Source organism: Pygocentrus nattereri, chromosome 19, assembly GCF_015220715.1.
Source record: "Pygocentrus nattereri isolate fPygNat1 chromosome 19, fPygNat1.pri, whole genome shotgun sequence".
Classification (NCBI taxonomy): domain Eukaryota; kingdom Metazoa; phylum Chordata; class Actinopteri; order Characiformes; family Serrasalmidae; genus Pygocentrus; species Pygocentrus nattereri.
The window spans coordinates 15,589,556-15,614,475 of record NC_051229.1 but is presented as its reverse complement, the minus strand read 5'-3'; the positions used below and the strand labels follow the sequence as shown (position 1 = coordinate 15,614,475).

The window sequence follows — 24,920 nt, the reverse complement described above, 5'->3', positions numbered from 1 at the left end:
AAAAGTTCAGTTTTCTCCTTATCATTAGCCAAAACATACCTGAAGTTAGTTTTGTTCTGAAGCTACAAGGCTAACTTAGGTACAAAATTAGCCTTATTACCTAATGGGGTGGAAGCATATTATAATTAGTATTATACAAACTGTCACACACTTACCTCAAATAGTGCAAAGTTGTAGTGAAAACCAGTAGTCCTGACCATCTTGAATTTTGTTCGTACTTTTGTGCTTTTGGCAAGAAAATTTACACAGCTTTCCCCCTGATTCCAAATGTGAGCCAACACAACTGGTGTTCTGAGTGTGCGCTCAGGCTTTGAGGTTAATCTAGCTGAGATGTAATGGAAACTAATTAGCATCATGTAAACTGCCTACCAAAATCATTACATAAGTAATGATAATCTGCAAAGAGTTGAGTTGTCATGTAGTATCAAATAGACCTGCTTAAGTGATTTCTAACAATTGTATGACATACTGCTGTCTATAGAAAGTGGCAATGGTCTGTTGCTAAAAACAATGGTAGTAGCTGTTTCGAATATTGTCCATACTTTTGTCTATTTGGCAAATATATCTTATTTATATTCCATAAATGCAGTCCATCAGCTAATAAGTAACTTATGCTAATCAGTATTATGTACGTTACATAAACAAAAAATAATAATAATAAAAAAAAGACAAAGAAGCAGCACTTGTCTTGAGTTACTTGAATTTTGTTCATATTCTTATCATTTTTTAGACAACAGTGCATATATATAGTGCTTTAAATACATTACGTTAAATTAATTGATTGTAGATTTGCTTACACACGAAATCTGACCATATGCATGAAGCAGCACTGTGAAGCCCACACTTGAACATATTTCTGAATCCTTCTCTCTGTTTCTTTGTTTTCCTTTTTGTTCTGCAGAAAGAGAGAGACAGAGGAGAAGAGAAGAGCCAGGGAGTGGGAGGGGGAGATGAAGGATGGATAGCGATAGATGGATGAACTTGGAGAGGTCCAGCTCAGATTGTGATCGCCGGGGGCTCTCCTGCTATCTTCCTCCTCTGCAGGCCCCTCTCTCCAGCCCGGGGAGCGTGCTAGCGCACCGAGGCCAGCTAGGGTGAGCTGTCATGGGCTTGGAGAGGTAGCCTGAACCCCCCCTCCTCGGTCAGCACCACCTCTGGAGCCCAGAGTGAAATCAATATGAGGAAAGAGAGACTGATGCTGGATCACCCAAGCTAGCCCCCCAGCCGCGAGCCAAATGACCTCTCACACACACATACATCGGCACAGTCACACACGTTAGCATACATAGTTATGCTCTATCTGTCTCTCTCACTTACAAAGTCATGCTAACACGCTAACATGCGTACAGTTATGCTCTTTCACACACACACACAAATATACACTAGTGTTACTAAAGACCTCGCACAAGTCCTGACTCCCACACACCTAACCATGTGTATGTGTGTGTGTGTAAGGTTTACCTTGAGGGCATGTTATTTTGGACCAGCTCTCTACAACCCAAACAGGCCTCAATTATTTTTCCTGAAGATGCCAAAAGGTCCTAGCTGGCTTCTCCCCTCTTTCTCTCACACTCTCTCTCCATCGCTCTACCTTCAGCCATGCCGCCTCCCACTCTTGGCGCGAGAGAGAAATTATTCAAATATGTTTGTACAACGATGAACTTCCTCCCCCGAGCATCTCATTGCCCATTCTGTGGCAAAGACTTGAAAGAAGGAAGCACTTTGCTGTGCCGTGCCTTGCTGCACTAAGACTCCTACACTCCTCCGCACCAAGGAGGTTAACGCACCATCATACCTCAGCCATTATGACCACCTCTCTCACTGCCAAGCAGAGTGTTCCCTCAAGAACAACAGCCATCAGTCAGTCGAGCCATGGGACAGTGTGGACTAAGCAGAGCCCAGTACAGCATTACAGCAGAAGTGAGGCTAAAACTACAAGCTCAAGTGCAGAACACATCGAACTTCAACCTCAGCCAAAAAGGTGAGTCTGCCTAGTATGCTTAACAGTTCATTTGGGTCAAAACATGTTTTGACATGCGCCATTCCAAAGAGACCTAATGTCTTTACAGTGGTGGTCATAGGAATCAGGGGTTTATTTATCATTCAAAATGACCAGTGAATCCTATATGTGTCTTCTACGTTTATGTATGTAATATTGATAATGGTAAAATAGCAGTAAATTTTTCTTTGAGGACTTTTTTGCCTTATAACATGCTGCATGTACCTCTCCACCATGAATTGGTTTTAAAAATATGTTTTAGGTCAAAACCTTATCTTAACTAAGTCATAGAACAATGTCTCAGGCATCAGGCAACTTATTCACAACCATTTCATGTAATGGTGTTCAGTGAGGGAGATTTTAGAGGCATTAAATGATACAGACGTTTGGTACCTTTCACCACAACTGTGATTAATTCTGATTCGGGAGGTTCTCGAGAATGGAACCACTACTGAAAGACTGTTTAAATCTTAATGATTTATTCTGAAGAATTCCTCTTAGCTACATAGCTTACATTAGTTTTACAGTAAATGAACTATTTCGAACAGGCCCTGATCGCACCTGGCATTAGCATACATCTTGGTCTGAACGAGGTCCAAGTCATCTTGGAGACAGATCGTGATCTAGTCATTCAAACTACCTTCTGAGTTGGTTGGAAACACATATGACCATATGACATTTGCAGTGTGAAAGCTAAAGCATCCCTCGCAATAACAAAGGACCACAGTAGAGATGAAAGCAGCTGATTTGCACAGTTTCTTTGCAACCTATGCAATCTAAACATCTGTCGCAGCCCACACATGTACACAACCAAGAACTCACTGGAAATTCTTGTCTGACAATAAATACAGTGAGAGACGAATGCAGTGAATTTGCTTGGTACCCTTCACAGTCGCAAAGTCAGATCACATTTGGTTACATTGAGACACTTGGAAATACCAGATGCCCACTTGAGATCAGGTATGAACAGGGCCACAGTGTCAGATTCACATAAGCAGGTTTACTTGAGATAACAACCCAATGTGGTTTGAGGCAAATGCACTATAATTTAGTCGGCTGCTTGCAGATGCTAACTGGCAGGGTGTAAGCTTCCTGTACTTAGCTACATTAGCCCTGTAGCTCCAGTGTGAAAATACAGAGTCAAAATTTTTGTTTTAAATAATTCATAATAGTTACTGAATAAAAAGTCTACAGTTTAAGGAGTCGATTACAAGCTTAATATGTGTTCATTCAGAGTAAATGCTGTTATTTAAACAAGGCTTTGATTCTATTTGTATATGCTTTAAATGCAAAAGACACTAAAACGTTACTGTTCAAGCGTGAATGCAAATGCAAAAGGGTAATGTCCTTTACATTATCTTGCTAAATCTCCTCGAGCTATCATGGTGAATTATGCATTGCATTAATGAATGCATTCTTAACTGACCAGGTTCCCATGCACAGATTTATTTTCTTACTTCAACTGACAACAGCCACTATTCTGTACTTCACACTGCTGGCTCTTTGGCACAATGCAATAGCGGCTGTGATAAATTAAGAGTGCTTTTCAGGGGTTGGCGATGCCAATCTGGCCGCCGTTGTCCTGCTGCTGGCGCCGAAGAGCATCTGGCTGGCACAGCCGCAGACAAAATGGCCGCCACCTTTGCTGACTGGCCTTTTCCCTCCAAAAGATGGCGGCACCTTTTTTGCCGTTTGCCATCTGTGCAGCCGTTAGGCTTATGCAAATGCGGCCTAATTGCATTTGCATATCCTTGATTTACTTAGCTGGGCCTGAGAACATGGCTAATCGCTTGTGAACACGGAGGCTAAGCATGCAAATCGCTCAACGGGGGCATGTTGAGAAAGGAACGCTGCCTTGGCACCTTCCCCCTGCCTTCTTTCCCTCCCTCTCTCGCTCTCTCTCTTTCCTCTAATCTTTTATGCCCTGCATTAGCCATGTTTTATAGCTGTCAGCGGGGCTAGGACAGCGTAATGCTAACTCTGCCATATGGGACGTAGGCTACGAGTTAGCGAGACAGCTCCATCTCCACCGACAACTGGCCCCCTGTATAGAAATCCCTCACTGTAAAGACAAGAAGGGGGTTGGGGGGGCAACCCATGACTGTCTCCCAGGCAGACAGACCATAATTACCTCATCACTATGCACACGACTCGCTAGATTTCCTCAGCGAGTGTGTCGTCGGACACATCTGTGTGTGCGGTGTGCCATTGTGGGGGACATGTGCCATGCGGTAAAGGGTTTGGTTCGTTTTCAACCTCCTATTGTGAGGACAGATCAGTGCCATAGCGTGGGCATCATAAATTATTTATGGTGCCATTGATGCTAATGTTGGCATCTGCTGTAATTGATGTGAAGCTGGTGTACAGTAACCGATCAGTTGCCTCTCGGAAATATCACACTTAGCTTCAATTTTGCTAGCAGTTCCTCTTGTGTGGTCACACTGAAGGGGATGTTTAAGTCTAATTACAACAGACACATTCGTGGTTGCCTTTGACAATGATGTTGGACTACCTGACTAGCAATGCCTGCGTTAGGGTGCCACTTGACACTGTATTTTGTGTGTGTGTGTGTGTGTGTGTGTGTGTGGGTGGGTGTGGGGGTGTGTGTGTGTGTGTGTGTGTGTGGGTGGGTGGTAATATGACTGGCAGCAACAAAGCACAACCCGCACTGCCTTTTGTGCTGTAATATGGATGTAAATATATTCACTGTCAAAGAACACAGAGCTCCTTTAGCAACATTTTACTCAGTTTTTTTTACAAGGTGGCAAACATTTCATTTCCTGCGCTTACGAAAATAGCCTCTAATTCTGACACAGAAGTTCTATTTTTAGATCAAGAGATGTCAAAAATCTAGGACATCACCATCACCACCATAAAATACAGGATTAGCTCTGTATTCCATATTTGACAAATGGAGATGAAATGGATATTCTGGACACCTAACATTAGCAGACACTAAAGCAAACTCTTAAACCACCCTTTTTCTTTTGTTAGATCATGGTGTCATTTCCTTGTGTGATCTACCAAAGCAGAAACCATCGCTAGTTTCTGATGGCTTCTCGTTTGTTTAGTTTTATGTATGTAAATGAGCACCGTCATTAGGTGGTGCTTTCATTTGAATGGCTAGCATAATCAGCGTGCCCCACCTTTGTTTCGATTCAGTTATGGCGGCTAAGCGTAAACCAGACGGTGGCTGGCGGAGTTGGAGGGGCACAGTACAGGCACACAACAGCAGCAAAATGGCGCTTGCACGTTGCTCGTCTAGTCTTAGCTGTGTGTGTATGTGTTGCCATCAAGGGGGGGTTGAGAGGTCTTGGGGGGGGGGGGGGGGGGGGGGGGGTTTGCACTTGAACATGGGTTTTTTTTGGGGTTCGTCTATGAGGGATGGGGGTGCTGGGGGAAGGTCTGTCTGTCTGGGACAGAATGGAACCCATTAAAATGTGTGTATGGGTGAGTCTGAGTGTGTGTGTGTGTGTGTGTGTTTTAGGGGGGTTAACGGGGAAAGAATAGTGTCTGGCTCGGCCTATGTGTCTACGTGAGAGGCTGATTTGCATATTCAGCTTACCCTGACTGCACATATGTCATTCAGTCTAAACAGATGCGATGACACGTCAGCAGGTGCCCCCCTCACACATACACACACACACAAAACCCCACCCCAAATAATAACGCCACTGAATAAACCTGACGCACGATGCCACTACCAACGGCCGCTTTAGCATTCTGAGGCTTCACCAGAAGAAAGCCGTACAGCACCTCAGCTTGGACTTGGCTTCTCAGTGGCTTGCTGGTACAATAAGGTGATACTAACACCACAATGCTACTGTATCTCCCTCTGCACAAAGGAGAAAGCAAAAGAAAGCAAGGGTCCATAGCCAATCACATCCAAGCAGGAACAGGAAGTCAAGGAGGAAAGGAGCAGAGTTGACCCTTTACATGCCAGGAATGATTCATCTGCATTGAGTTGCACATACAGAAAGAGAGTGGGTGTGTGTTCAGAGAGAAAAAACAGGTTGGATATAACGGTGAGACAAATGGCTGAGAGTTACAGCGAAGGGCTCCATTTCACAAATGAAATGCTGTGATAAACATGAGAAATAAGCAAAAAGAAAGGAACTAAGGACTATTGTTTTATTTTTTGCAACTAAATTAAAATAGCTTATAACCTGAACATCATTTGGAGAGCAGAGTTTTACTGAGGATCCCTCTTCAGCTGAAGGGCAGGGTCAGACCTGCAAGTTTCCTCTAATAAGCTTAACTGAGTAAAATTGTCCTCTTCTTTCAGTGAGCCGAATGTAGCCATTGACAGCTGATGCAGATAAATAAGGTTAATACTTAGCAAACCTGGATAGTGGAAAACACAAAAAGCATTCTAGCTGCTAAGCCTTTATTTGTCTGAAATTAGGTGGGTATTTTGGGCTTTGATCACTCGCAGCACGTAATTGCGGACTTCAGTGCTTCGTAAGGCATGGTTAGAGTTCACCAAGTTCATCTAACTCCAGAATATTAATCTAGGAGTAGGGGGCTGGTAGACCAACATGTCCAGACAATGCCAGTCTGGAAGACTCTGAAGACATAAATATTAAGTCCCAGAACATTCTTCTTGAGTGATGCTAAAAAGGGGGGTTGGTTTCAGGCCGTGGGAATGCAAGGAAAGTGCATGGCCTGGGTACAGCGCCGTGAATGCCTCCATAGCAGGTGAAGAAGGACCTCAGAGGTCAAGGTCAAAGGGGGGGGTCCTCGTCTGTATGGCTGGCCCAGGCCCTGCCTGTCTGGGCCTGAATGTAAATGAGCTTGGCCGTTTAATAATCACTCAGTGGCCATATTTGCCTAACTTCACGCTTCTTTTATGAAGGTTCTGCTAGAAGGTGGACCTCTCAATGCACATTACCCTTCTGCAGTAATATTAAGGGGTGACAAAAAGGTCCAGACATTTAGTCCATCCTCTCCTCATAGTGCAAACACTTCCCATGGTTACTGGCTGCCATAATTCCTTGACTGGTCCCCTTTCCGTCTTTGCCTTCGCACAATGGTTGTCTGATTGACACCGTCTCGCTCTTTTGTGTCTGGCGCAAAGTTCCACAGTTATTCAGACGAAAGCGCCCGCTTCGACGTTTGCTGATATATGCTTTGTCTTAGTGACTTCATGCCTTTGGAAAGATGGAGACTGCAATGACAAACATTGTTCCTGATCAGGGCAGAAATCGCTATGGACAAAAACAATGGATGTTAAAAAGAAAAGATGGTTATTTATTCAGCAACAATGGGGCGCTTGCAGCAATTTTTTAGACAACATTCCTCGGCCTGCTGTGCACCATGACGTCTCTTATTGTGGGATATTTTTGGCAGCTTCGCTTCCTCTGTCCTTTTTTCTTCTTTACTATTGCACTGTCCCTCTCAGCAACTTTTTGACAGTCCACGTCCCTCTAGTCCTTTTGACTCAGATATGAGAGTAACAGATCATTTTGATAAGATGCTCCAAAACAGCATAGGATTATTTTACCCACCCATGAGATCCTGATGGTTCATCTTCATTTGGTGGATTCAGCATCACTAAAGCCAGCATTAGTCTTGAGACATGCAAGGCCTCCAACATGCTCCTAAGAATAATAGAGGAAATGTCTGGTAAGCCACATAAGAACCACTTAAAGTTCCCAAAAGAACCATCTAGGAAGCTTTATTTTTAAGAGTCAAAGTAATAACAGAGCGATTGATAGTTGGTGAATCTTTGTTGCTAGAGATGGTCTGAGAATTTGTTATAAGGCCTGCTGGCATGGTCATTCCATCTGCTGCAAAAAAATACACCCCCAAGTCAGGTAGTGAAGTAATGGCTGTTGAGAGACTGCTTTTGACCAGCAATAATACACGTCGCTATTAAACATGAGTAGACCCTTAACTGTAAATGCACTTGATGTTAAACGGCTCGGCCACCATTACCCCTTTAAGAGGGAAGGCCATTACTTCACCAGTGCTGGCGGAGGAAGGGTTAGCATGAATGGGAGAAAGAGGTATGCTTGAACTTGCTGGCTTAGATTCCTTTATACCTTTCACTTTAAGCTTCATTTACTCAGCAGAAAAAGATCCCCTCCCTCCGTTGCACCCTCACACCCCCTGCCAAAACAACCTCAATAGACCTGTCCCTGCACCAAACCCCTTTTCTCTCCTTTTCTCCAACTCTCTCTCTTTCCTTCTCTCTCTGTAGGTTTAATCGTCTCAGCGCTCGCTGAAATCAAGCTTAGTAATGCCACTTTTGTGCGCCTCTCTCTTTCTCCCCTCCTCAAACTTCTCCCCCTTCTTTTGCTTTTCTCCCGGTCAGTCCAACCGGCTTCCCGCCCACTGCTTAAAACCTTATCGCCATGTCAACAAAATGTCCGCTCAGCTGGGGCTCCACAATAGCCGGCAGGGTTTAACCTTCTACCTCCTGTCACTCACTCTGTCCATCTCTCTCTCTTTCTCTCTCCGGCCCTGTCTTGATATTGTTCATCCTGCGACTACTCTGTGTAAGCCATATTTCCCAAAAGTTTAATATGTGAAAGACACAACTAAGGTGAAAGTCTCAGCACACATGATCAAACTCTAAATGGTGATGAACCACTTAAAATCCTTCATATGCACTTAAAATAAAGGTGTCAAAAAAGGGTTCTTTGGAGTGACACCATAGAAGAATGACCTTCCCCAAAGAACCTTTTAATAGATAGTTCTTCAGATAACCATTTTTGTGAAAGAGATGTATGAGCTTGAGCTTAAAGAATTTTCATGATAAAGCATAAGTTTTATACAAATTAAATATTCTTTGTAGAAACATGCATAAAACCCAAGGACAACGTAGGGACTATTATTTTTAAGAGCATAATTCAAGCCTAAGTTCAATATGTGACGGTCAAAGTCCTAGGTGGACCAGGTTGTTCTGAAATGAGTTTAAGCTTACTCACTTAAAAGTGCTCGTTTAACCCTCAAATTAAGTCAAGAGATGTTCATTGTCTGAAGTTGGTTTTATTAGTTTCTACTGGAGCGATGAAACTTATGTTGCTAACAAGTAAGAATCTTATTTTTTCTCCATGTAGTACTGTGCAAACTGAACACCTAAATCATCACATATTTGCCTCAAACCATGTTAAGCGATCTCAAATAGACCTCCTTGCGGTTTGTTGATTTCTAAGCTTCACACACCAAACAGATCTTGGCTGGTTGACTACACTTGGGAGAAAGAGAAAATTGTGCACATTTGTTTTGAGCCAAACTGTTCCTTTAAGATGTAGCAAGCAAACACAAAGCTCCAGCACAGCTCTGCGTCGGGTCATTTCTGCTTAGTTCTGGTGAAGAATAGGGGCCAGGTTTGCTTGCACATTGTGGGCTTATTTTGGGAAGCAGAGGGCAGGCAGGTGAAGAACAGTGCATCTGTGCCACCTGCCTTTTCTGTTAGGCATGCAGACTAGACAGCTATGGAGAGAGACCCAGGGGTCCTAATTTCAGGAGTGGGAGGAGACATTGGTGCTCTAGAGAACAAGACTGAATTTCTGTACTGATGCAATTTTAGGGCTCCCTCTATTGCTACACCATGCTTAAAGTGGCCATATCCTACATTTTTCTGGTATTTAGACTTTCCCTGCATGTCCACTTATGATATTTGCATGAGGATATGAACAACAATAACAGTAAAAAATATATTTCTTTACATTTTCCAACCTTTATATGCTTTAGAATTTAACAGCCTCAATATATTACTGTTCCTTTCAAACTAACATATGTAAATTTCCTCTGTTTCGATTGGTCCTGATTTGATTTTTCCTGAAACACAGTCTGCTGAAACACTCCTTATAACATTGTAAATAACAGTGTTAATGGGTGGGGCTGAACAAATTGGATTTCGCTGAATAAATGGATTTTTGCACATGCATTGGTTTTTGTGACATCACAAAAACAATTAATTCGAAACAGGCTGCTTTTGCAGCTTAATTTCTATATATGGACTGTCTGAACTGACAAAGGCTACTACATGACTGCTACTCTGCACTGATGGGCAAGCCCTGTCTTTGCTGATGAGCTGAATATACAGAAGCTAATGGGCTATTTGCACTCGAGCATTTGCATCAGGAACTGGCCGCTCTGTCACTGCATAGAATGAGGCGGCTTTAATATGGGTAACATACAGAAAGAGAGCAGTGTCTGTGTGTCTTCTTACCATCGTCTTCTGTCAGACACACACATACACACACACTGCACACTGGGTGCCATTGTACCATCTCTCATATTTGCCCTGTGGGTCTCATTTCATGCTTTAAGGAAAGATAATGAAAAGCTGTGTGAAAAGTGCTCTATTAAAACGGTGCTTCAGATCAGAGAGAGTGCTCGTTACGTTCATACAGGAGAGAGGACGGAGCGCAGTGAGCTCAGAGTGTGCCCTCATTCCGCCGTCTCTGGGGCTTCCTGCGGTCTGCCCACGGCCTAGCCTCGGCATGACCACTCCCTCAGCATGGCCACTGTCAGCAGAATCCTGTCCACCCGGCTCGCATCTATTGTACAGTCCAGTTTTAAATTTTGAAAGGAGTTGCATTTTTATTTAGTCTTTACAATTTAGGAAGTCTGGTTGTTTAAGAGGTTTTAAAGGGCCAGCTGCCCTTTACATCATGTGAACATCTTAACACAACTGGAACTATGATGTTTATAAAGCAAAATTTAAATATATACATAATATATTTGAGAGGGAAAATTGGTGTCAGTGGTGTCTGAACTAACTAAGTTTCTCGCAATGACAGGCAGGGGGAGTGGGAGGAAAATATTTTATTAAGATTATATAAAAAATATTTTTCCCATCCACTGGTAATGAAATCTCAGAAGACGTTTTAGAGGCCAAAAGCCATTATGTTCCAAACCAAAGAGACAGACAAACAGACAAAAACTGATTTCATGTTGACATTAAGAAAGCTGTTCTGATGAGTTTATTTCACTACTAGTTTTGTAGTACCGGAGTTTCAAGAGAAAATTGCAACTATCATAAGATTTTATGTCTTATAATATATCATATTGTTTTTATACCATTTAAAATGCTAGTTGCATTTTACAGTGTGTGAATATCTCATGATGAATGAACAAATTTTGAACAGCAAACCTCCATTAAATATTTTTTATACATAAACATAAAAGTATTTTTTAATATAACATAAAATATTTACTCTTATTAGAAGATAAAAATGTGCTACCTACATTATTTTAACAGCTTCATCTTCTTCTATAAAGTTGCTGTTATTTTCAATGACAGAGATAAACTACAGATCAGTGTTCAATATGTAGCACTTCAGCTGATATTTACTATGAAACTGTAAAAATTCTGCATAGTTGCCTTTGGCCAAATCAGCCAAATGTTTAATAAATTACATATTTATTATAGAGTACATCTGAATCAACTGTATAGTATAAGTAGGAAAAATACAACAAAATACACATCTAATAAATTTTCTTAAAGCGACTTCTCTCGTGAAAGTTTGTTTGCTCAGAGTTTTGGCCAGAAAGGATTTCTTGGGTCTAACGGACAGGCAGTGACCCCTAGCCCTGGGACCTGGTTCCCATAGCCCGGGGCAGGCTGGGCTGGGCTCCACGCTCTATTGCCATGGCTGTCCTGGCCCACCCATTCACGGCTCAGTCACGGCCTCTTAAAGCTCGCCACAATCTCTTGATTCAGCCGAGGTGTGATCCAATGACATGTATTTTTAATGAGGGCCTACGTCTTTGTTGGAAAGACACAATATCCAGGCAAAGGAGGGGGTGTGGGAGAGGAATGAGAACACACACACACACACACATACACACACACACACACACACACACACACACACACACACACACACACACATAGAACTCACTTACTCTCACTTTGTCCTCCTTTTTTAACCATTCTACTCTCCCTCTCTTTCTCTCTCTCTCTTGGCTTCATCAGTTGGCTGTGGAGAAGACGACAGAAAAAGAAAAAAATAGAATAGAAGCCCAGATTAGAAAAGGCGAACACTAAACTTCTCTTCACTTTCTGCACTTGCTTCCACAGCACACTCACTTAGAATGATAATTTCATCAGGAAAACAGCCTGCAAATGCTAATGATAGAATGGCTTGGCAGATATTTATCATTGCATGTTCACACTCGTGTTCAAGAAAATGTTCTGAAAATCACACAATTTAGATCTTAATGTAATTGTTCAGTCAAGATAATTTAGTGCACAAAACCAGACAATTTTACAGACAAAATTCACTCTCCAAGGTGGCCACAACTACGGTTTGTAATTGGTTTGCCCACTGTTCTTATCAAAGCATCTTTGACACTTAAAACCTGGGACAATATCAAGATACTTCTACCAGTAAAGTTCAGGCTTTGGATTACTGATCCATGCAGCCCTTAAACTGTATTTTACCAGGATGCCTACATTTATGATAATGATTTATGTACAGAACTTCCTTTATTATTTTTACTTGCAAAACTACACAAAAAATTAACTGTAAAAACAAGCATGACTAAAACATTCAGCTTTTTCAGGTGTAATTTAGATGCCTTCGTATTTCTTGGTAATGCATCAGCTTCTTATCACACATGACCCTGCGTTTTAGTTTCCCGGGTACTGGGTCTTGTACAGGTAAAGTGTCACGTCAACTTTATCTGGATTTTTATCTGGACTCTAGCTTGCATTCTTACTTAGCCCTTTCCTGGTTAAGTACTGTCAAATTTCAGGGATAAAAGTGCATGTGTGAAAGGGGCTTAACAGTATGTCACACAGTGCCATAAACCGCAGAAGCAAGTCTATTTGAGATCACTGAACAACTTGATAATTGAGCCAAATGTGGGAATATTTAGGCATACGGTTTGGACAATGGATGGTTAAAAGCTTCCATTACTGTTAGCTACATTAGCTGCATAGATTCAGTGCAAAATGAAAGAAGAGAACCTTAGAGAGGTAACATGTCTTGGCTGATAGACTACATTTGGTATTCTATGGGAGGAAGAAAGAAAATGCTTAACAAAACTGCACAACATTCTGGACCATGTCTATTGGTCCATTCATCATGAAATGTTCACAAAATGTAAATGGCAGCTGGCATTTTCAAATGGTGTAAAAAATGAAGGAAAAAAAAACAGTTATGACATTAAGTAAGCATCACACAGCCACAAGATAATAGCAATTTTGCCTATATTTACACAAGGTTTAGAAAACTCACTTCATGAAAAATAGAGTTTTCCTCCCTTCTACTGAAATAAGAGACGTTAATGTAGTGCGTAAACACTGTTTCAAAAAATCTACCATTCACTCCCCAGGCTATACAGTCCATATACAGAAACTTAGCTACAAATACAACCAGTCTGATACGTATTACCAACTCATTTACATATATCTGCTTATTCAGCTTATAGAAGTTTAGCCCCACCCATTCACGCTGAAGTTATAAGGAGTGTTTCTGCCTGCACTACTGTGCCTCACACCAATACACGGCTGTATCAGAATACAGTTAATTTACATATCAGACAGAAACAAAAACACCCTGTTTAATTCTAAGAGATACAGAGAGGTTGGAAATGGTAATATGAAAATGAACGATGACTGTTTTTCTCATATAAACTCACACAATTGAGTGGACCTCAGGAAAAAAACAATAAATTTAAAAATGTAAGCTATGGGCCCTGTAATTTGCAAAATTAATTCAAGACAAAGATTCAAATTAAAACCTGAACCTCACATTAAACACCCCTCCTAAACCCAGGCACATACACTCAAGCTGTGTCTCTTACCCTGACACAGACACACACCCAAAATTACACACTTGCATCCAGACCACCCCCCCCCCCACCCCCAACGGCCCATTCAAATCTTTCTCCCACACTTGTACCCAGACACCCTGCTACTTCTCCTAAAGTCTTCCACCCCCACACAACCAGACACCCTTCTGTCTCCCCCAACTCTCTCATAACCCTGACCAGACACCCCTCCAACCCCCCAACAAACACACACAGACCCCCTCCACCCTTTAATTGTGAATATATTACACTAATAGAACAGCCATTGGCAGACGCCTTCTGTCTGGCCTAGTCTAACTCTGAGCACAGCAGACATTTATACTTACGCAGATGCTAGAGATTTATTACTTATAGCAGCTAACCTACTAGAGGCACAAGCCTCGACTGAAATGGAAAAAAAAAGTACTGCACTCCATTTGTTTGACTCAAATGTGGACATGAATAAAATATGAAACCACATTTTTGTTTTCATGTACTTTTCGCAATAACTGTGCTGGTGTAATATACTTTATTCATGTGGAAATGATGTACACTTGCATGCAAATGTTTGAACGTCCCTGGTCAAACGACATCTTATTTTCTAAGTGTAAAATAAGTTAATACCTCCTCTATAAGGAACAGACTTCAATATGGTATTTTTCTGCAAGTTTTAGGGCATTATTTTAATTTATTTGCTGAATTTAACAAAGTGTAAAAACTTTTGCACATGCACATTACTTTATGTTTTTAAAATATTTGTGCCTTAAAATGTGCAAAAATGTGTTTTAACTAATTGTCACATCAATAAATAATCAACTGATCCTTGGAATGTTTGCACATGCCAGATTTTATGTTTTACTTTTTCCCAATATGATAAATTCAGCAAATAAATGGCAAGTGTGTATAGAACTTCCTGAGGTATATTCCATGTAGAGTGTTGATGTGTTTTCATTAAGAAAATCAACAGGACAGAAAATGAACAGGAGTGACTGATCTTTTTTAAGGAATTAAATGTTATGCATCACTTTTCTGTGTACAGTATGGGACATGTCTTTAATGTTGGATCAAACTGTCTGCCACACTGACCTTTATGCAGTTAAGCATTTCTGCAGGTACTCTGGAGGCTACAGTGATTAATAGGGGTGTAAATCAGAGGCCTTACAACAATTTGATTCAAACACGATTACAAATGTTTTCAGTGCATCATTAAATTTAAGATTTCACCACAATTAGATATGATTTAATCATTTTAGTATGATGAATCATTTTATGGGAATCACTGTGCATTTCAAGAAAAAATAAATGTGATGAGAAGAATTACTCATAAAGCACTGGAATAGAGACAATAGAACAACACATCAAGCTTGTTTTGGATTTTTAAATTTGCCAGAGAATGTTATTTTGGCCAAAAACTGACAAAATTAAACGGTTTTATGATAAATGATGTAATTCATTCTAACATTTCAAATTTATGCACCATTTTTAGAGAGATGCACCATTCTCAGGCTTACTCAGGCTATTTTTAACATGAAAAAGCCCAAACCGGCCATGCTTAGTTTTTAGTCCACTGTGTAAATAGTTCTTTTGAGTATTTGATTATTCACTGTATTTTTAAAAATAATTCTGCGTTTTACACTCCTAGTGATGAATTATATGCTGAGAAAACCTCTCCATGGATGGAGAATTCTTTCTTTACTGAGGAATAAAGACAAATATATTAGGCACTTCAAAGAGACAACATTTCCTTTTATTAGGAGATTATACGCTGTACCACTGACGTCTTTAGATCAGAGATTTAGACTTCTATTGCTCACTTTAACAGCATAATTGTCATGAAAAGACTCCCGTCATACGTTCATCTTTAGCTGCACTGAAGAACGTGATGCATAGAATTTACTTAAATCAAATGTCTGTATGAATAAAATGCAGTACTGTGCAAAAGTCTATTTAATTAGGGTGCAAGTGTTTATTTGATCAGAAAAATACTATTACTTGAATACTTACAAATAGCATTAATACAATAAGAGGTTATGTTATGCATGTTAATGTGTTCGATTTCCAAACTTCCAAGCCTAGTATAGTTATCAATTAGTAAATCATGTGGCTAATCAATGCTTCATTAAATTAAATCAGCTGTGCTGGTGACGGATTTGAAGAAACCACTGAGACGGCTGGTAGCATTGAGGAGAAATCTGGAGCTTTTGTTCCTCAAACTAGCTCATGAGATGTTAAATTCCTTTTAAAAAACAAGAAATTCTTGTTCCTTTTAACAATATTAATATTTGCTCCCATTTATTCCATTTATTCTGAAAGTGTTTTTTTTTTTACTAACAAAACTACTTACTGCCCATATAAAGGGCTTTAAACTATGTGCTTAGGCACATGAGACTTTTGCACAGTGCTACATATTACTACATCAAAACATGCTGTCTTTCAGTTTACTTTTGGCAAGAGTTTTGTTGATGTGAAGTTTGAGTGCACGTGTCTGTACGTCTAGTTTTGCTGTCCCATGGGTCATGTTAGCTTGGTCCCAGTGGATTTGATTTCGTCCCCAATAAGCCCCCGCACACTCCCAAAATGAGAGGTCACACAGAGGATCCAGACAGAGTGTGTGGTGGGGCCAGACAGTCTGTGCAGTGACCTGTGCCTAAACAGAGACTCAGAGGTCACCCAGTGAGTCTGTGGGTGTGTGTGAATTAAGACTATGATATCATGATTTTTTGATGATATGTTGTAACTTTTATTTCAAAAACAGATGACATGGTGCAGTGTTGTAGACCACACACTGACCACACCACTGTAGTGAAAGTACCTTATTTTCTTTATATGGCATCTTCCTGTCATTCCTTCAAAATTTCTGCTTAAACATACTGGGAAAGAAATCCAGCTTAAAATGTGCCATTCCATTTGCACCCCCCCAATTATGTTTAGTCCAGCAAATAAACAGTAATTCTGCACTAAAATATGTGTTCAATGTGGAGGATATGTAGCCTACTTAGTTTCACTTACAGTATCAACACAATAAGTAATCTGACCAGAGTGACCAAACGTTGGCACAGGTAAAAGTTGTCGAACAGAACTTCATCAACGCCTGTCGTGCCAACCTTTAACCAAAAGACCCCATTAAATCACTCTCTATAATTCAAGAGCGACTTTGGAAAGAAAGGTCAGCATAGGTGCTCAGAAACCCCGCCCCTCTCTGCCCACTTTAATCTGATTGGATACAGCCAAACACCTACTTTTGATCAGTGATAGTGGCAAATAACAAATCCTTGGAAAAGACTGAGGGGTGCACTTAAAGTGGCAGTTTAAGTTTGAAAAAGCGTTTTTACTAGTAAATAATAATTTATTGCCTAGATAAATTGTTCTAAACAATTTTCCTGGCTGGCCTTTTGCACTGTGCTGTATACGACAGGCACTTACAGTTGTATGCAAAAGACTGAACACGCCTGGTTACCAATTTTCTAAGCAAAACTACACCTCCACTTTAAAAAACTAAAAATATGTAATTTTATGCACATTTTCTTGCAGTTTCCTTTTATTTGCTGATTTCAACATATCAGAAAAAATAAAACATTCAGTATAAAATGTTCTGTATAAAAATTGTATTTTTCCTGATATGCCAAATTAAACAAATAAACAGTAATTGTACATTAAAGCATTAACGTAAAACATTAAAACATCTGCATATGGCTGTACTTAGGCCAGCAAAATACACTCATAAGCAGTTATACTGATTTGATGACAAACTGAAGACTGAAACACAAGTAATATCAGGGAATAGTCTTTTTACATGTAATATTGAGGTAATATTGAGGCAAATAATTCTTAAACCTGTAAAAGTAAACGTAGTTGGTGTCATAACAAAATCATGCTGTGTTTAAATGTTAGCAGTGGTATCTGAAAGCCTTTGTTATTGCTGGGCCACAAACTAGGCTGAAACTTGCACCAGTGCCTGTATAAAACAAACTATAAAAAACAGTCCATCTGATACAATGACCTCATTCTGTTATCCAAATGAATCGCTCAGATTGGACTGTTTTGCTTCCTTACCCGTAGATCACTCACTGCAGGGATGCTGAATTAAGACTGAAGAGTAGACTGACCGGCCCTTCTGGAAAGAGAGAAACAGCACTGAACACAATGACGACGCTGATGACAGTGATGTCCAACAGCTCTCGTTCAGGCCCAGCACTGGGAGAAGAAAACAGCCATCAGACGTGCACTGCAGGACTGTGCTGAGTTTTTTGTGAATTGTACACAACCTCAAAAATGAGTTTCTATTGAATGTCTTACCTTTGCTCCTGAGGTTCTTTTGATTTATACTTCAACCTAAAGTCTGGATATTTCATGACATTTCTGTTGCAGTGTAAACACCCGAAGACTGTGGTCAATCTGCAAAAGGTAAGCAAACAATAAGAGGTAAGTGAGACACATGCACAAATATATTATTGTTTGTTTTTGGCAATGTTCATACTCAGAACTAGTTTATATATGTCTTATATAATATTCAAATACTCTTTCCCAAGACAGTTACTGGGAAATGGAATAGAACTGGAAGGAAAGGAAAAATGGTTTACATGTGGCTATTTCTGTATCACTCCATCATGGTGGTACTTCTGAATGCTTTTAGTTCTTGCTGCCTTCTCAGCACATCAATAACAGCAAATATATAATACATCATAACATCACTGTCCAACGAAAGACATGAATCTAAGTAGCTTTACAGGAGAAGGGAAAAACTTAACTTCTTCTTAACTTTTAATGCAAGGATTGGAAAGAGATTTTAGCCCAAATCATTTTGGAGCCTTTCTATTCTATTCTATTCTATTCTATTCTATTCACTAATTGTAAAAAAGTTTTACACACTGTAAAAGACAACTGCTGAAAAAAGGATGATACATATTTTTAGACAGTGATGAGAAAGTTTCTTTTTATTTTTCTGTCTTAAAGCTTTTTTCAATAAAGTTTTGAATACAGTATTCTGCAGTGTGTGCTTCTCTTCATTTGAATAAAAGGGAATATGTAATGGGAAAAAATATAAGTATAGGAAAAATGGTTAGGTAGTCTGATGACTGTGATTATTCCAGTATAATGGCGGTCTAAGTGTGAATCAAATTGGAAAGGATACATTGCATGTAGTATATATTATGTAAATCAGCACTAGTCAAAAATCCTGTAATGCACCCCAGTGTGTGTGTGTAAAAGGAAAGAGGAGATGAATATGCCTTGAATAACACTTGTTCAGGCTCACTGCTCTCCTCTTGGGTGGGCTTGCTAAATAGGCCCAAAGTGCACTGAACTGGTTGAGTGGGGTAAGCACTTGCATCTGGTTTTAGACACGCACATAGACTATACACACACACACACACACACACACACACACCCTACATTGAAAGACAGCATGAATTGCCACACTTGGTCTACTTGGTTAATCTTGTTAGGCTCTGAGTGTCGGTGTTCACCCAAATAAGGTTTATTTATCCTGACTAAATTAAAGCTGCTGGGCCTCTACTGTGATGGGCTCTGAACAAAGTTTGCTCAAACTTTTCAATGGACTAATTTGATTAGCAGAAGAAAGGATAGGCCTGTTTGATCAACTTCTAACAAATTATGGAGTTGAGATGAGCACAAAAAACAGATTAAAAGGAAAAAAAACAATACAGAAAAGATACACTAGAATTTATCACAGGATTTCCACAACAATCTTATAATAAACTTGGACACAGAATATAAAGCCACAAACGTGTTACAGACAATGCTGTAAGAACACTAACTACACAAAGTGAAAAATGACATCAGGTTAGATGTATTATACAGCACTAAAGATGTTTCTTATAGTATTTGTGGAAGGGATGTATTGTGTATGGTGTATTAAACGCAAAAAAACCTTGTGTGTTAATTTTAGTGAGCGGTTGATGTTTCTGTTCGTATCTTTAGCGAACCACATTTCGTTTATTAGCCTGCTAGCATGATTTTCGTCGCGTTCAAGGTCTTTTTTAATTTGTAGCGGAACACATCTATAAGAATTCTGTATTCTTGTTTTCTGTTAATTTCGTGGCGATTAAGTGTGTGTGGGAGAGGTGGAAACATCAGGCCAGTATAACTGCAGCGTAATGCGGTCCAGTTTAACGAGGGAAAGAAGAAAATAACGTGAAAACGGACTAATGAAGAAACCGCCGGGCACTCTCACCTTAGAGCTGAAAACTGTGCCTGACGAAAAAGCAGGAAGGTTCTGAGAAAATGTCGAAATTCTTGAATTATTTGGTAATTTGATATATTTTTCCAAATCTGGAGAGAATAATAAAATAAATAAAAAAACGAAAAAAGTGGAACCCGTTGTTTCTGGACACGAACGCATTTACACTAACAAGCAGCTGCTAACTGTATAATCAGGGGACCTTAGTAGGACTTTTAATTACCGCCAAAATTAGTGCGTTTTTAAAAATCTGATATATAATAATTAAAAATTTGATTAAACAATTACCCAAAGAACCACAGTCATTAAACTTTCCACAGCGTTAAAATGTTCCCATTACGGATAAATTGTTTAATACACATTTATTCATATTTAAAGAAACAATATTTATAAGGCTTTTATTTTTTAAAATATATTACACTATGATTCATTTTCGATTATGGTTTTTATTTTATTATTTATTAAGATCTCATTATTAGGGGTATTCTATAGAATAGCCTTTAGTATATTAGTGGAAAATTGTCCATTTGGCTGAATCTGGCACATTTACGTCATGAAACAATGATGCTGATGACTGCGCACTGTCCCTGTTCAAAAGCAAATGAAGTAAATATTTTTCCTCAAAGAGCAAAATAATATTTTACATGTTCAGTCTTACAATTTAAAAATGACCACATAAAATATTTCACACCTATTGTTCATAACTACACACCCTCTTTAAGGCAAGCACAACACTACGGCAGGTTTTGCCCACTGGCCTTTCAAACGGGCAAAATGGAGACTGTTTACCTCTCAGCCAGACCACGCCCTCTAATAATATTCCCCAATCCCCAGGTTTTACATCACTTCCACATCACTTCCTGAGCAAGAGATGAACCAATAAGCCACATCATGTGTTACTGTAGGGTGAAGAGGGGTGTAGTGCTGAGATATGAAAGATCAGATGCTGAGAAATGCAGCTGCACAGTTGATTATACAGTGTGGTTCTCAGGTCATTTTCACACTTTAATTGACCAACAGCCCCCCTTAAATCTTATACAGTAAATTACGGTGGGAGAATATCAATTCGTGGATCACTCCCCTTAAACATAATGGTATGAGACCCATACACACCAGCAGCCTCTTTTTCTACATCTACATACCTTTGAATGTACATCTCACAACCAGGTGATCAGCAGAAGGCCTGCATCAGCATATTTGTTAATGAAAGTGGAGATATTTCTAGTGATATGGATAGAAAAATAATTATGATTGAGAAAAAAACGTTATAATAGTAAGAGGTATATTAGTATGAGATCTATTATAATGACACAACATACCTTTCCATTCTCCTCTGACAAAATGAGGCTTGTTTAGTAGAAGGGAAGATGCAGTGGGGGAGATGGCGCATGTGTATGTGGGCATGTGACCCGTCCGCAGTGCTGTAAATTATTCATGAGAAATTTGAATACATGCAAATACATTTTCCCTTCATCTGGCACCATTCCAAGTACCTATGGCAACCGCATCCTCTGGCTCCACCCACTGTGTGCCCTGTGGTGTGCGAGAACCCACCCCCACACAACAACAGCTTCTAGTTCACCTCATCATCTATGCCCTATACCTTTGTTCATTCACAGGTTCCCTGACTTTAAGGCTAAAATGGGAACCCAATAATTTTGAGTTAAATTGAAAGAAATTCTGAGCTGGTTGGAGGTTTTTTGTACTGCATCTTCTATTAATACACCACTTACCTCCATGTGGGACTTCTAATAATATCTGCTGTACCCAGCAGGGAATATGAACTGACCAGACAGAGTAGCAGTAACACATGGCCCGTTCTGGCTGTATATTTAAAATGGACTAAACATAATGGCTGACCACATATAGACACACCATATTATCATTATAAGCTTCACCAGCAGTATTGAGTACCATCTCATACACCTAGGACAGCAGGCCAGTATGGACCTTTCAGCGAAGGTCTACGTGAAGGTCAAGTTCAGGTCACAGGCAGAGACAAGGGTCCACCTATAGTTCCCTGTTATGGAGCGCCATCTAGTGGCAGATCGGAGAGCACGTCATATGTGGAAAGCATTGGCTGAAGCCCTATTTTTTCTTGAGTTTAACTTTTAATTGTCCAAGGGGAACTACATCCCTTTTTCACAACATTTCTATATAATTAATTGGTTGAGATGTAAACAAAATGTAATTCAAATTGGTTTGGTGTGAAATGTTCCGTTCTGAAGAAACAGGCAGAGTCAGAATTGCTCATGAAAGGAACCAGATGTGTGAAGACTTTAATGTCTCTAAAAGCTCCCTCACAGAAGGTTATTATATGAAATGGTTATAAATACACTGTCTGATGTCTGAGGCATTGTTTTATTACAGTTTTGTGATAAAGTTTTAGCATAAAATTAATTTTAATCCATTCACGGCGGACGGGTACATGCAAGGGCATTTTGAGGCAAAATAATCCCCAAAGAAAACTTTTTTAAGCAAGCAAATTTAGGTTCACCGGTGGTTCTGGAAAGTAAATAAAAAGGGCTATATTTGTACTGTGGACCTGGCGACTACTGGTTCCTATCACCACCAGTATAAAGAAATCTGAGACTGTGTCTCTACAGTGAACCGTTTCACATCAAACCACTCTGAATCACTTTGTTTACATCTCAAAGATGGAATTAGTCAGAGATTTTGATCAATTTGACAACTGGTTGATTTTTCTATAATATATACAGAGGTGGGTCATAACTAGTTTCATTTACTCTGATATGTGCGCAAGTGTGATATTGGTGAATTTGTCCTAGTTATGAATACACTGCCTGATGTCTTGTGTTACAGTGGCTTGGTGATAAAGTTTTGGTCTAAAACATATCTTCACATCACTTCACCCATCAAACCACTCTGAATGATTTTGTTTTTGTTTTAGAGACAGCATTAGAGATTTTGAAAAAATGGTTGAATTCCCCTTTAAGAAGGGAAATTTCTATCACATATAAGCAAATTTGAATCCATTCATTTAAATCTATTCATGATGGAAGGATACATAAAGGGCGTTCTAAGGCAAAATAATGGCCAAAAAAACTTTTTTGAGACTGACCTTTACTTTACTTTTTTTAAGACATCTGATGGGTTTCAATGGTCAATGAAATGGCTATATTTGTGTTGTAGATATCAGGACTTCTGGCTCCTTTCACCGCCACTGTAAAGCAGTCTGAATCTCTAAGTTTCTCTGCAAATCAACCATTTCACATCAAGACTTTGTTTATATCTCAACCAGTAAATTCCACAGAAATTTTGAAAAAAAAATTGCCCTTTAAGTTATTTTGATCTGCTAAATTTTACCTAGTCATTATTTCACTGAAAAAACAGTAAATCCACAGCATATGATGCAATGCATAAATGGATAATGAATGTTTCATAAGCTTAAATATTTTCATTTAAAGCTCATCATTAACTTAGTAAATGTGTTTCGTTGCATTGTTTTTAGGTATATTCTTTGCAAATACTTGCATTTTTAAATGTCCCTGCAGACAATTATAAAGATCCATTTCAAATATCAAAGAAATGTCTCAGTCCTTCACTATGCTCTTAGGTGTCTCTTTCCACATTAACATTACATATTACATTACATACCTATTTTCTTCATCTTTCACAGACTCTGTCAAGCATGTCGACTTCATCACACAAAACTTAGAGAGAATATGCTAAACAATATGCTAATACCTGCAGATTTCTTTGAAAAAACTGAATTGAAATCTCCTGAAAAGAATGGAAAAATGGAAGCTGTAATAAAGGCTGAGGGTCAACACACTAAATACTAAAACATTGATATTATATTTAGTTATAATATTATTATAATGATTGATCAATTATTGACTTGTAGTGTGTGTGTGTGTGTGTGTGTGTGTGTGTGTGTGTGTGTGTTTTTTTCAACGGTCAGGACCCCCACAGGACCACAACAGAGCAAGTATTATTTGGGTGGTGGATCATTCTTGGCATGGTGTGAGTGGATATTGCTTGGTGGACTATCGATCTATCTACAACCTCATTTCCAAAAAGTTGGGACGATGTGCAAAATGTAAATGAAAAACGAAATGCAAATCATTTTAACCGTGTATTTCATTGAAAATACTACAAAGACAACAAATCAAATGTTGAAACTGAGAAATTTTATTGGTTTTTGAAAAATATAAGCCCATTTTGAATTAAATGCCAACAACCCATTCCAAAAAGTTGGGATGGGGGCATGTTTACCACCTCTTCTTTTGACAACAGTGTTTGGGTATGCCAGGTATGCCAGCTTAGCACCCAAACTCTTTTAACGGAGTAATGCTGTTGTAATATGTGCGGAATGCAGAATGTGGTGATACATTGTCTTGCTGACATAAGCAAGGCCTACCCTGAAAAGGACGTTGTCTGGATGGCAGCATATGTTGCCAAATCATATATATATCATTTAACATTAATGGTGCCTTCACAGATCTGCCAGTCACCCATGCCATATGCACAAATGCACACCTATACTATCATGGATGCTGGCTTTTGAACAGTGCACTGATAACAAGCTGAGTGGTCTTGTGCCCGGAGGACACCGTGTCCATGATTTCCAGAAAGAAATTTTTAATGAAATATAGGGTTTAAATGATTTGGACATCATTGCATTTTGGTTTTTTATTTACATTTTTCACTGCGCCCCAACTGTTTTGGAAATGGGGTTGTATATATATATATATATATATATATATATATATATATATATATATATATATATACACACACATATATACATACATATATATATATATATATATATATATATATATATATATATATATATATATATATATATATATATATATGTATATATATATGTGTGTGTGTGTGTGTGTGTGTGTGTGTGTGTGTGTGTGTGTGTGTGTGTGTAAAATAGATATTTTAATAGATATTTTCTTGCAAAAAAACAGAAAACTAAATACAGAGTTT

At 39.2% G+C, this 24,920-nt stretch overlaps 1 long non-coding RNA gene across 3 annotated transcripts in view; it reads left to right on the top strand.

The window, feature by feature from the left end:
- The window catches only part of LOC108427105, a 50,010-nt gene extending 31,275 nt beyond the window's left edge, over positions 1 to 18,735 (top strand). For all 3 annotated transcript variants that reach the window (XR_005129128.1, XR_005129127.1, XR_001857825.2), the window contains 2 exons: positions 902 to 1,981; positions 17,813 to 18,735. This is a non-coding gene — a long non-coding RNA (uncharacterized LOC108427105). The remainder of the gene's footprint in view (positions 1 to 901; positions 1,982 to 17,812) is intronic.
- Positions 18,736 to 24,920: the final 6,185 nt, after the last annotated feature.